We start from the raw sequence: 14380 nt of genomic DNA, 5'->3' as shown, positions 1-14380 counted from the left end.
CAAGTTTTCACTTTTGCCTTGTAAATAAAATCAAAGGGCAACAGTCCTTTTTCTCTGACGTCTGTAGTTAATAAAGAAAGAATAAACATTACCTACTCTTACATGAGGAGGGAGGAGGAGAGAACATTTCTTAATCTCTTTCCAAAGAGGATTAATCCACAGCATATTTCCACCCCAAATACTAATGAAACAAAACGTTTTTCCCGCAATTTTCTAGAGGGGGGTGTTCTAACATATCAAAGCCTCTCATGCGAGTGAAGCTCACCCGCGTGCGTTACAAAGCCCACAGCCTTCACGTGCGATGCCACGCTGAAACACGGCCGGAGCTTCGGCTGCATGGGAGGAAGGAGAGCTTCTACCCTGCAGGTGAAAAACAAAAGCTCGCAACATATATCTGAGGGATACCAAATGCCTCACGACCATGAGTTAATTAGGGCTTGCAACAGCTCTACGAAGTAGATGAGCTGTTACTACTGGAGCTCGTAGGGTGCAGGGAGGCTAAAGCCCCCATTCATGAGAGAGTTCAGTGTGTGATGGGGCCGAGTGTGTACTGAAGCATTTACCGATTCCAAGCGACCTACCTAACATAACTGGAAAAGTCAAGGGAGGAGCTGGGATAAGGCACCCATGTCCCCTGCCATGCCTCTGAGCCACTCACGGGAAGGGAACAGGATGAGGAAGCTATTTTCAGCCCCGGTATCTGGAGCTTATAAACACCCACTGAAAATGCAATGCCTTGTCAAAACAGGTGAGAGCCAATGCCTGCTGACATTCCCATTCCTCCAAAGAACTCAGCCACGAGATAGGGGAGGTTTATTATTATTTTTGAGCAGAATATTTACACATCTGACTCTAAATAGGCTTTGGCATTTCTGCAAAGGGACCGAATGGACGACCTCACGATCTTGAAGAGCGATGGGAGCAGCCCGGCTGCCCTCACCCTTCCTCCGGAGAGGCATCTGTAGCAAGGCAGGCAGACCATAGGGAATGGGTTTAGGAGGGACAGACCCTTACAAACACAGTATTTTCTCCAAGGAACCAGAAAGGAAGAAGATGGCTACAGCAAAAAGGTCGAGGAACAAGAGAAGTGCCCGGGCAAGACCCAGCGAGGGGAAGCGAGGATGAGCGGAGCCTGCAGAAGGGTTTATGTTGCCTTTGAAGAGAACTATTCATGCTGTCAGGTAAAACCGAGAATCTAACCCGTGGGAGGACAGAAGATGCTACCTTGAAGAATCTGACTATTACAGGATTAACAGCTACAATCCTTCCCTCTGAGGACACCGAATGCCAAAATCTGGCCTGAGGCTTTTAGGTGCTGAGGTTTGTCCAGGCGTGTCGGTAGGAACTCTACAACATACATAGGAGAATACTGTCCAAACCTGTATTATCTAAACATAGGTGTCATTAAAATATTAAATATTTCGGGGGGGGGGGGGGGGCAGCAGGCAGAATACAGAGGAATACGAGGCCAAACTACACACACTTCCTTAGGGAGTAAAATGTGCCCCTCAAACACTTCAATTCTACTGTACAATGTATTTATACCATGTTTAAAAAACATTTGTCAAGCATATAAAAAAACCCAGAAGTTCACTGTCACACAGCTTAATTCCCTATATTCTGCCTACAGGCATACATAGGGCCAGTTTGTTAGGGGGTGGAGGTGTGTAGCAAAGCACAATCTAGCGAGACACGACACCATAACGGTGAACAATAAAAGCAAGCGCAGCATATGTGCTGGACATTTGGTGAAAATAACCCAGCTACAGCTCCGACTTTGGTAAATTTTCTTGTGCATAAGTTGGTAATTCATTTTCTGCTGTGATTCAGCTCAGTCAACAATTAGGTTGTTCGCAAGCCCTCTAATTATTATTTATTTAGGAACGCAGAGATTCTAGGAAATATACCTTTACATTTCAACTTTCTTTTTCTATAGACCCCAACCAGCTGTAATCTGGGGGTTTTCTTCTTTGCTTCTCTTAGTGTTAAGGCTTTTTCTCTGTCTAGCTGCTAAGATTCTCCCTGGCTATAAGATCTGAAATGGTAGCAATAATTATATTTCCTATTTTATTACTCGTAATTGCCCCTTTGATCAGAATCCTATGCCGTTTAACCACATTTATATGGTCATCCTGCACATGGGTTCTAAATACAGAACAAGCCATTTTCCCAGGGAAAACTACAGGAGCTGGGTTTCCCTTTACTGCACACACATGGAATCCCGTACATTTGGCACCAATTTAGCTTATTATCATTTCATTCTTCCTTTTCATATTTGTTTCATTGTAAAAGCAATGTAAAGTTCCCCATTCGCCGGGAAAGACTGCTCGTTCCTTTGTATTGGCTTCCTTCACCCAGCCTGTAGCGCATCCACCCAAATTCAACCTTGCCTTTGCAAAAGGAGACACCAACGAACGCAAGAAATATCCCACAGCTGGAAGGGCTGAACTATGGGTCTCTAAGCTTGCTGAACATACACTGCAAGCCTTACCTCAGCGTGAAGCCTAGGAAACTTTTCATACATAACCTTCTTGTGCCTCTCAAAGTCCAAGGGTAAATTCTGTTTGCAAAGAAGCAGGAGAGTCTCCCCAGCTGGCAGACTGCCTCCAGGTTGGTCTCGCACAGGCATCTGTGCAAGGAGCACAAGACTGGTTGCCTCATCTCTGACAGCTCTGGCCTTGGCCACCAAGCACGCATTTGTTGGAGCCACATCAAGAAACCTTCCTTGTTTGTGGCTGGCCTTTGCACACTGTATCCCTGCAGCAGAAGAGCACAGGGCCAGCAGACATTGCCCTTCCCCCGTGCAAAACAGAAGACCATTGCCTGGGACCATATGGTTGTTAATAATGGTAAAACCCTGACGAACTTTAGAGAACTCAAACAGAGCTGCTTTTGATTTAGGCCATGCACCTGAAAACAGCATTTGTTTCAGTCAGCTTCCTCAAAGTGATGGTCTCAGGAAACTACATAAGCAGCCCAGCTCAAGAATTTGCAGTTCTTTGGAAAAAACATGGTCTTTTGAAAGGCCATCCGTAGGGTAAGTGTTTTATTTGGAGGAGAAGTCAATGCAAAGCCAAATTCAACACAACCAGAGCTGAAGATTCATACCTGAAGCAGGCATATGTCACAGGGAAGAGCCGGTGACCGGGCAGCATGTGGATACCAACACTGCTGGCCCATACAGTCCCCAGGTGGTACAGGAGGAAGAGAAGCCAAGGAAGGGGCTGAGTGAGTGGTTTATCCCAAGTCCTTTTACTAACAGCTTTGCTTGATAGACTTGACTCTTCTGTTGAAGCACGTTTTTTCAATGCAATTTCATCACATTGCTTTGTCCACTCAGCCAGTTTAGACAGACATTCATATTCTCCAGTCACAGGAAAAAATGCTGCTGGAAGTGGGCATGTGCAGCCAAAAAAACTAAAGGCTTATAGGTTAAAGAAACCTCAACAGCTACTTGACTTGTACTATTTTAGTTTTTGCACACACAGGACCAGTAGCAACAGGCAGACTCACAGGGACTTCTAAAACATCACCCTTTTCAGGATGCTCTCCATACAAGCCAGCTGCCTGCCATTGGGAACTGCTAGGAGGGTCTCTCACGCAGGAAAACTAAAGCAGCTGTGGATACTTCCCTGGGTTTCTCATCACAGATACCTGTCCACCATCTACAGCCACAAAAAGATGCGTTTATAAATGGGAACAAACTGACAAGCACGGGAACAGGGAATCTTCTCACTCCAAAACTTACAGTCAACTTGGTTCAGTCAGATTTGGAAGGGCAACAGCTTGGCACTTGGGTAATTTCAATGACAGACAACTGTTCTCCTTAGCTATTGGTAAATACAATCACAAATTCCTAGAGCTTTTTCTCTGGAAACCAGTAAGAGACTCTATGCTGAAAAGCATTACAGAGATAGAGATCAGAGGTCTATTTTTGTTTCTATGTCTTGACGCCCATGACTTTGATGGGGTAAGTATATTAGCCTATGATAAATTACTCTTTAATCTGTTGTAGTTAGAATTCTGGAGAGAGGTTCAGTGGCTTTGCTCTCAACCATAAGTATTTCTGTGAAGAAACACTTGTTTTGCTGGAAAAGGGTAAGAACAAAGCTATTTGTAAACAAAGCTGTAAAAGGAGAAATCCATCTCCCATGAAGCTCAAAACTCCCCGAAATAACTTTCTGCAGAGAGCTACCATTACCCAATGTGAAGAACTTCTTTGAACCCAGCCATCCTGAATTACACAGAAACACTCAAACAGGGCTGCACAGCACATCATCTGAACTAGTATCGCTTTTAATTTCCCACCCGATTGGGTTGAAAAGGTTCGTATGTTGGAAGTGCGGAAGGAGAAACTTACTGAAAATTGCAATCCAGGATCAGATTAAAGAAGGAGGATGATACAGGGGAAATCTTCTTCATAAACGAGTTTCTTTATCCAGAATAAACTCAAAAGGTCCTGTGAGGGGAGGAAGGATATGTGTTTCATTAGGAAAAAGAGGGTACAAAAAACTATGCCTGAAACCTCCTTTGTGAAGACAACTCTTACAACACAGCTTCTTTAAGGGCAAGGTATTGAAATCACTTTGGAAGAAATATTTTTATCTCCCAAGAAGCTTAACACTGAGGTTTCTGCACAGCACACTGTATCACTGTTACATCCATGGAACACTAAAAAGCACCAAAAGAGACTCTCTTACCCCACCTCTCAAGTCCATCCTACCATCATCTGTCTGCTTGGGCCAGAAATCTTGCCATGACCCAGGAGAGAGATGCTCAGCATACTTATTCCTACAGAAGCTGAAGACACAACACCTTCGCAGCCTGTGACATCCTAAAGCAATACGTAGATTTTCTTTAGAAGAAAGAAAAAGGGTTGAACTACAGGAAACTGCTAAAATAGATGAAGTCAAGAACTCTTTTTTCATGAGCTTTAAAGGCTGAAATTATCCACTACTATACTAGAGTATTTCTGACCTTCTGGAGTTCCTGGGGAGAGTTTGGTCTGCATTGCTCTGTGTTGCGAGAAACCCTTTCTCTCCCTGCGCCCTTGGGTGGAGTCAGCTTGTACCCGGTTTCATCAGCAACCTGAGCAGCTCCAAGCTCGGAGCACAAAGGGCAAGGGAATGGCTGCTGGGTTTTGTCTCCCATGTACGCTCATGCACGAACCCCATGTCTGGGCTGACAGCCTCAGAGAAGGAACTAGAGAAGCCTTTCCTCTCCTGGGCACATTTTGCTTCAGAGGTGGACCCCAAGATTTGACACTGCACTCTGATGTAGCCCACCCTGAAGAACTGGCTGGCATATATCACCACCGCAGCTCTCGCGTTATGGGCAAAAAGCAACGGCTCTGTGAAAGCCAAGAACCACGCCACGCTCTGGGCTTGCACTTGTCCCCATGGATGCTCTTCCTTGCACTGGCCACGCATAGAAGCGTTACACGAGGGGAACCAAAATCCTACATGCCAGCACAGTTGGTGGCCAGAGCAGTAGGCTTGTTAGGAACGATTACCGTGGTTTTGACCCAGAAGCAGGGGGTACAGATTCAGCAGCGCAGTTAGATTGCTGCCAGGCAGTGCTTTGCTGCAGCACGGCCACAGCCAGCACGTGTGCATGGTCAGGCTACCATGGAACGGCTGCTGGAAAACAAAATGGCATGTGAGAAATGCAGCACTGAGACCAAGTGTAGGCGAGAACCATAAAAACTGAACTCCCATTAAACGCTGGACAGTTGGTAAACAGCGGACCCTCCCATTTGTTTGCTGCGTACCATAAAGGGGTGGAGGCAGGGGTGACGTGTGTGCTTTGGAAATCGGCAGTTTTTACACTATTCACCCAGGAAGTTATTAACTTGCATGTTTGTGGGCAACTGCACAAGCTATTTTTGGTCATGGGACCCTGTGTAAGGAAAGGATTGCAAGGTTTTAATAATGATCTTTAGTTAACTTGGTTACCCACACAACAATGGCTTTCCGAGAGGCCAACTGCTGCTAAAAACTTGAGACGGGCTTTACTTCCAGAGGTATTAAACTATGAAAATATCTAACCATAATAGTAAGCAGCTATAAAAAGAGCCCTGTTTATTTCACATGATTTCTTTGTATGCCACAGTGTTATGAGAATACTTTAGTTCAATGACAACATGGTAAATTAGAAAAGATTAACCATTTAAGTCAGCACTTATGCAGTTCATTTTTGCTTGGTGTTGGTGACTTTTATTCTTTCCAAACCCAGGTTTTCACTAGTATCGGCAGGTATAACAACGTATGAATACCATTTTTTAAAATTTAAATTCAAAATTAACCTGGTATTAAGTTCAACTCATGTAAAGGGCCACGAAAGGAGAAACAGAGGATTAAACAGAATGAAAAAAAACCAATAATGCAGACTTCAATTCTGTGTCACTGTACATCACGTGGGTAGATTTGGAGCCCACATACCCCATCTGAGAAATAATCTGCTATCTCCCATCTCTACAATATTGTAAATTGTATCCAATAACTTTTCTGCAACAGTGGAGCATCACAGAGTATCCTACAGAGAAGGTCAAACCCTCTGTGTTCTACTATAGGGCTACGATGGTGTTTTGGCTTACTCCCGAGAAACACTGTAAGGCCTTACTGAACCCCTTCCACTACTAGGGTGCACCGAGAAAAAGGGGGAAAAATAAAGATTGCATTTGTTTCTGGGAAGACCCGCACCGCTCCACGGAGAGGACACTTCCACCCTTGTTAATCCCGGCTTCTTAAAGCAACACTCAGTAAGATAATGAATCCTTTAAATGTTACATCTTGTGTCTTGCATTATTGTGGTGCAGCAACTCTCCACATCAAACAGTCATCAGCACTATTACAAAGTGGGCTTATAAGAGACTGGCTGAAAAGGCGCTGTGTGAAAAGAAGTGGAAAATTAAAGCTGAAGCAGCCGAAGAAAGGGCTTAATTTACTGGCATGTACAGTATGCAAATGAGATTACTCTCAGCTTAACTGCATCATTTATGTCCATAATAACGGCATCATCATTACAGGGCTCAAATTAAATTACACCATAATTAGCATATCAAAGTGATTGGTTAAAGTTTAAAACAAATACCCAATTTTGTTAATGAACAGCTGTAATTGTCATGTACACTTCAATGAAAACTCCCTAAACAAATATATGTTTTAGAACAGAGAAAGATTTTGAAGCAGACAGGTCTGCAGCGGAGGTAAATTGCCTAAAAAAGAATGACACAGACTATTCTATTAATGTTAATATATGCTCATCGTTTTCAGGTAATAAAACATTCTATCAAAACAAGCCTTCGCTTTGTATTTTTTGCCTCTCCGACTCCGCTGCCGCACCGGCAAGTGTCAGAGGGGAGACGTGTCGGCCGTGCCCAGCCTGCCCCACGCACGGGACGTGCAGGGCACCGCGGCCCCCAGACACCCACCCACCCACCCACCCGTGGCGAGGGTGACAAGGGAGGAAGAAGAAGATGTCTTGCTCGTTCTACCCTGTAGACCAGGGCTGGAGTAAGCTGATGACATGATAACACATTAGGCAGCCTACAATTCAATTTACTCTAATCTAATCATAGCTACGCAGCAGTTTCAGAGGTGGAACTGCACCAGAGAAGTTTTTGCTGTTCTCATCTCATTAAAATAAATAGGGAGGTGGGACCAGCGGGTTTGTCACTGTCAGCCTGACAGCCAGCAATACATTTCCATAGATCCATCACTACAAATGAACACAGTAAATACACAGTTTAAGCACTCCTGAGACAGAAGGAGCTTTAACACGGGAGCAAGCCCGCTCTGTGGTATTTTTACAGCACAGGTGAGCTCTAGCACGCTTGGGGTTGGTAGGAACCCTAAGGGTACCAGGCCAGAGGAGCCCAGTGCCACCTTGCACACGCAGAGGAAAATAATCCCTCTACGTCCCCCAAAATGTTTACACTGATATATTTGATTATGTATTACCCAGTATTATAGGAAGCGACACAGGGAAGTATATTTTCTGCTAAAATTGGGAATGCACTTTCAAATATACTTAACAAGGAAATTGAATGTCTTATTAAATCCGTATTATCAAAACACTGTTCAAAAATTTAAAGAAAGTAGCTTTTCATTTTATTCATCGAGGAATCCATTAAAGCCTAAGCTCTGAAGTAGTATGTAAATTATGTGCCTTTCAAGGTAGAGCTAGGGCAAATTCACTCCATCAACTAATGATGAACCTCATTATGTGCAGGGAGTATTCATAATGAGGAAACAAGCCACCCGCCATTCCATGTTCTAACATAAATCCCTGTAAAATGTGAATATCTCCACGTCTAATTAAAGGCTACTAATTCCTATCATCCCCTACATGGCCCAAAAAGCAAAAACTAGAAATGTGTTTAAAAAGACATCCTTTGATTTTACAAAACACATTTATTTGTGTTTATCACCAGCGAGTTGCAATGTAGTTTTTTAAGAAAAATCCATCCCAGCTTTACAGGATAAAAGTTTGGGGACACAAAAGTTTATTTACATTATCTGACTTGGTCTTACATTCTAAAAAGAGTTTCTGATTAGCACAGGTCAGGCTGCAGAGCTCAACAGAAAAAATAAATAAGGCAGAGAAAAGAAATCTCCAGGAATATGTAAGAAATAATATTTTAAGGGGGGGGGGGGAGAAAAAGAAAAAAAAAAGAAGGGAAGAACAGCTCAGCTATCCAGGTTTGCTCTGGAACTAAGACTTTCTTAAAAAAAAAATAAAAAAATCTGGAGATCCCATAATAACTGGGGAAGGCAGGCAGCAGAGTCAGGAAGAGGGAGAGCCAATTAAGCAACCAAGTACACAACAGGTATTTAAAAGATTTTTTGAATGATACTCAATTTAGGAAGAAGCTGCTTCCCTTCTGAAATCCTGTAAGAATTAGGGATTGAAGACAATGCTGCGTAATACAGGCTGGAAGAAAAGTGTTCTTCCACAGACTTACCTAGATTTGATATTTATACCTACAAGCGCAGTGTCCGCTCACACGATCAAAAACGTATTTCTTATTAAGTTACATAATACCCGTCGTATCTATCACTGTGAATTCATTTGCTCTTGCACTGAATTATGGATTTGCTCTCTGTACTTCCCAGCATAAAAGTGGACAGGTTTGCCAACTCCCCTGAACAGAAGACGCACCACTGTTTCTTTTTTACTGCTCTGTATTAATATTTTCCTATGTTTTCAAAACAAAGCGAGACGCACTGCAAAACCTAAGAGCGTTTCAGTTTGCAGGAAAAGCAAAGCATCCACTGAAGCTGAATAACACATAGGCTTTAAAAAAAAAAAAAAAAGAAGGGGAAAGGAAAGGAAAAAGATGACATAAAGGGTTGGTTTAAGAAATGTGATAACTCCTCACAGGGTACAGAAGCACTTGGACAGTCGCAGAAAAGGCTGCGGTACCTTCAGATTATGTCAACCGAAAAGTTGAAATCCTCGTGTAAAAATACCCCTCACGTTTCATCCCTCGAAAAGCTTATTTGGAATTCATAGAAATTCATAGCTGCTAAGAGGAATATGTGCACATAAAATCACAAATGCAAAAAAAAAATAAAAATCAATATTTAAAAGAATAAAATAGAGCACACAGATTAAAGTATTTTAGCAACGCAAATTTTCTAGAAATAGCAGGGCATTTTGCGGGGGGAGGGGGGGGAGGGAGGGGGGGAGGGGGCTCCAGCTTCTTTAAGTTGCATAAAAATAAAACTACGCTCCATAAAGCTGCTCCCATGCACGCCCGCTCATTCCTCGACTCCACCGAGGGGTTTTGGTGGTGGTTTGTTGTTCTTTTTTTTTTCCTTCTTTTTTTTTTTTCCTTCCCCTTCTCCTTTTAGGTCAACCAGTCACTGCACTGGGAAGACAACCCTCCAAAAATAACTTGTCCCTCCCCCGGAGCGCGGAGTTGAACAACCTACCTTTGTTCTGGCGCTGCAGATAACAACCCGGCACCGCCGCGGGAGCCGCCGCCGCCGCCGCTCAGCGGGGCGGCCCGGGGGGCTCCGCCGGGCGGCACCTGGCGCTGCGCGGCGCTGCGCGCCCGCGGACCCGGCCCGCCGCGGGGGGGCCCCCTCCGCGCTTCCCCCCCCTCAAACCCACCCCCCTCCCTCCCTCCCTCCCTCCCCCCCCCCCCGCCCCGTCCCCACTCGCGGGATGATCCGCGGGCAGAGCCGGGGAGACGATCGCGTCCTGCGCGCCCCGCCGCCAAACACCCCCCCCCCCCCGCCGCCTCCTCCGCGCCAGGCACCGCGCAGGTTACATACGGGGGGGGCCGGGTGCCGGGAAGGAAGAGTTCTGCAGGATTTATTTGACACTTATTTTCCGGGCAGCCCTTTTGTGGAGTTGCGCCGTTTGTTTCTTATTGTCTGAGCAGCAGTTGGAAGCGTCTCCCCGAGGGGGCCCCTCAGCCCGGCTCGGCCGCTTTGACAGGGAGGTAACCATATTAGGATGTGTATGGCAAAGTAAACAATAACATAGTTGCAATGAAATGGAAATTTTTTTTTTCTTTTTTTTTTTTTCCCAGCTAATGGTGTTGGTGTCAGTCCTGTTTTTAGCCCTTTCCCGCTAGTTTTGTTTTCCGGCTGAACCAGGCCATCTTCTTTACAAAATTTAAAAAAAAAAAAAAAAAAAAAAAATAAATAAATAAATAAATAAATAACAAGAAAGAGGGGGGAGGCAAGTGGTACCAGCTTCCCAACCGCTCACTGCGAGACTGCTGAAAATGTTTTGGGTCACAGCAGGGAAAAGGAGGGGGAGCGCTTTTGACATCCAAATAAAGACATGTCAGTTTAATCATTGGGGGGAAAAAAAACCCAACCCAACCAAATACGATAATGCCCGCGTGCATTTCCAAGACCCACGGCAGAACAAGGGGCTGAGTGGGGATGGGGAGGATAGGCACTAAAACTGCAGTTTTGAAAGCAGGGGGCAAGGAGATTAGAAAAGTCCAGTCGCGTTTTTACACAATCACAGAGAACTGGTGGGATGAGCCAAGTTGTGCAAACCCCTGCAAGTCTGCTGGCTTTAAAGCTTTGAAATAGCTAGTTTTACAGGATAAAGCACTTTAAGCAAATTGTAAAATGCAGGTGTCAAGTTATTCGGTTTAATCAGAAACAGAGCTCAGAGCAGTCGCCATGCAAAGGTTCTCCGACCAGCACGGTCGAGAGAAAAGTTCTGCAGCAGGAAAACACTTTTAAGTCGAACAGTATTATTTTAATACCTCGAGCCCACGTCCTAAGCGAATTACCAAGAACAACAAGTGTAGCATCTCCTCGCACCGAGGGACGAGGCAGCTGCTGGCGAGCGCTGCATGCCGAGGCTCAGCACGAGCAGCCAGTCTGCGAGGGAATTACAGCTATGAGACGAACAAGTTTGCACGTCTTGGTGACAGCGGATCGGGGCAGCTCTCTGGTGCAACAGTCCAACACAAGCTGTTGAACTGTTCGTACCACCGGTTAGCATCCTCCGCCGCTCAACGGCCGGCAAAACGGAGCGCTCCCCGGGAAAGGGCTGACAAAATAGATCGCTGATGCTCTCTGTCTGTACCAGGCACCAGCACGATAAGATACGCCGCGAGGAGAGGTTTAAGGTAGATAGGCAAACAAAGTTGCTATGAGATCACACGCTTAATTTAGAACAAAGGCAATGTTTCTCTGACAAATATGATGCACACTTACTCTGCCAAATTCGCTCATACTCGGCTAATCCGCAGCAATCAGAACATCAGTGTTGACATCTAATGGTACCTACAAGCATCTCTCTCTGCCTTTCCCCATGGCATAAGCCTGCTCCGTTAACACGCTTTAAATTTTTCAACCATCTTGTTTAACCTAAACATCTATAAAATTACACAGCGTGTTACTCATCTATGCTGCGTGTGCAACCCCCCCAACAAAAATAAAAAGTTAACTTAACAGGCTGATATCAAAATCAATAAATCACACGACCAAGTAGCAGTTCAAAAGTTCAAAGACATGATGGCCAGTTCACTACGTCGCAGCACTCAACCAATAATAACTTGACTCCATCACTCCTCATAGTATAGACAATTTCATAGCATCATTTTCATTAGCCTGTCTCACTGAAAATTGCTAGCTATTTATGTATACGCTAAAATAAATTAGCCATTTCATCGAGCACTGTGATTCTTATAAAATACATTAACACAATACTCAATTTTCCAGTTGGAGTAAATAAATAAATCAATAAATTCAATACAGAGTAATGTTTTTTTTTTGTTTTTTTTTTTACTGTGGAGCTTCAGCTCTCAGCATAAGTGTTTTTATTGGGTTTATTTGTTTCAATAAAAATTGAAATGGGCCAGTGATCTTAGCAGTAAGATCTGGGGGAAAAAAACCAACCCAGCCCTATCTAATATTAAGAAAGTATACTGTGCAGTTCAGCCAACTGGTAATATATAATTTTTGGTCAAAAATCATTTTCATTACAGTTATTAAACAGCCACTCGATTTTGAAAGGTTATTCTCTCCCCTCATGAACCTTCACGAGGAGGAGCCGTATTCTGCAGCCCAGTGAGAAGCCCCTGGGCTCCAGTCCTGCCGAGCCCATCCTGCCGGGCTGGGGGCAACCGCGTACCGCTTTGGTACTGCCATGGAGAAATTGGGTGTGGAAAAGTTACCAGTGCTCACGTTTGCTATTTTTAAGCACTCACAGAATATTACATGCAGCATGGCTGCGGGTAGAGGCATTTGACATCAGAGATAAGATGGCAGGAGTGGAGGATGGGGGAATGTGGGAGAAGAGTTCATGGACACCCCCAAGAACTTGACCCTTGAAGAGGGCTGTGTCTCTGGCTCTTTAGGTCTATGTTGCCCCGTAAGACATGGCCAGTAGGTTTTATGGCTCAGCGGATCATGGGTAAGATTTGGTGACGACATCCTACGGTGCAGCTCAGTGCATCCTTTGGGGACCTCATATGTGGCTTATGGCGGCTCATGCTCTACAGAGAAGCACCTTACTGCGTTAGCAGTCCCCATGCCTTGGGTAAAACACGCATCGCGTCAGGGGCTGGGCAACGGGATGATTCAGAATTTGGCCCAGCAAAACGCTCACACGTGGACAAGAACCCAGACCGCCTTGGTCCTCCTGCCACCACAACCTCAGACCGACAGAGGCAACCCACCAACCCCTCCAAAAGTCTCATGATCCTGGTAACACAGCACTTCTCTCCAAGTCTCACGCTTCCAGCACAAACCACAGACTTTACCTGCTCCGTGATGAGGACAAGAACCTACAAGGAACCAGGAAGAAATAAAATATACCCCTTGTGACATGAATCAGTGTTGAATCCAGTCTTAGCAGTGAAAAAACAAATGTATTAACTAACACAGACCATTTAAGCCCATAATGGTTTAACATAATTCCTTTCAAAAGGCTGCATGTGAATAGCACAGTTTGTAAACTGCTTGGTGGTAACAGGAGGGTACCTCTGGTTCATATTCACTCTTTAACCTAAACAGAGGGAAAGTAAACATCAGGTCTCAATTTTAATGACTGACTATAAATAAAAGCTTTTACGCAAAATGCACAGTTTGCGAAGACAACGATTTTAAGTATGATGTCACTAGTGACCTACTGAACTACATGGCACATGTCAGACAGACGCCTGTTTCTTAAATTGCAATAATAAATTAGTGGCCACAGAATCTGTTCTGTCAAGAAAACGTGAAGCTTTCCTATTCAGATAAAAGTTTAATGACTGTTTCAGTTTAGGTGCATGAGTTAAGATTACTGTTGATGGGGGGGATCGACGGCAGGGCCAGCTGCTCCGCGCTGTAAATACTGCACGCTGTCAAATGGAGGCTCCTCGGCCACGGCCACGCAGAGGCCACCGTGCTGCTGAGCCTCGCTGCGTTAGCACGAAAACACCAGCTGCAAAACCAACACATGCAGCTGCAAGTTTCCACAGCGGCTTTTGCTAGTGTCCCCAAAATTCCCTCTCCTCTACCACTGAAAATCAACCTTCTGACCTGACTCTGCAATGAAACGGGCAGGAGCAGGAGGCATTTCTTCCATACCTTAGAGGTGTCGTGGAGCCAAATCGCAGGACTTCATGCTCGCTCGGGAGTGAGCAGCAAGGCGCATCCCATGTGAGTGCAAGAGAAGAGCTTCTCCTTCATCTTCCTCCAACCCCTGTGCAATATCCCTTCACCCCAACAGGATCCAAGCTTCTGACACAAATGGAAGGCTTTCGTCTAACTTTACGCTGATTAAAATATTAGTATTTTAAAATACAATACATGCATACTTGTACAGAACCTCCCAGCACTGTGCGTGTGCATGCACACATACAGTATCCTATAGGTGTGACCACTAACACCACCCAATGTACCACATCCCA

General features: G+C 44.7%; 1 protein-coding gene across 9 annotated transcripts in view; it reads right to left on the bottom strand.

The window, feature by feature from the left end:
* FOXP1 (forkhead box P1) overlaps positions 1-14380 on the bottom strand; it is a 389251-nt gene that overhangs the window by 188622 nt on the left and 186249 nt on the right. For 2 of the 9 annotated variants that reach the window (XM_075053035.1, XM_075053036.1), the window contains one exon: positions 4361-4459. The exons of 6 other annotated variants lie outside the window; for them this stretch is intronic. The gene's annotated coding sequence lies outside the window, so the exon portion shown is untranslated. Of the gene's footprint in view, positions 1-4360; positions 4460-10283; positions 10455-14380 lie in introns of those variants that run through there. One more of the 9 variants, XM_075053037.1, reaches the window with a different exon arrangement.

Source organism: Buteo buteo, chromosome 21, assembly GCF_964188355.1.
Source record: "Buteo buteo chromosome 21, bButBut1.hap1.1, whole genome shotgun sequence".
Lineage (NCBI taxonomy): Eukaryota > Metazoa > Chordata > Aves > Accipitriformes > Accipitridae > Buteo > Buteo buteo.
Note: the sequence above shows the minus strand (reverse complement) of the source record. Positions and strands in the feature narration are given on the sequence as shown.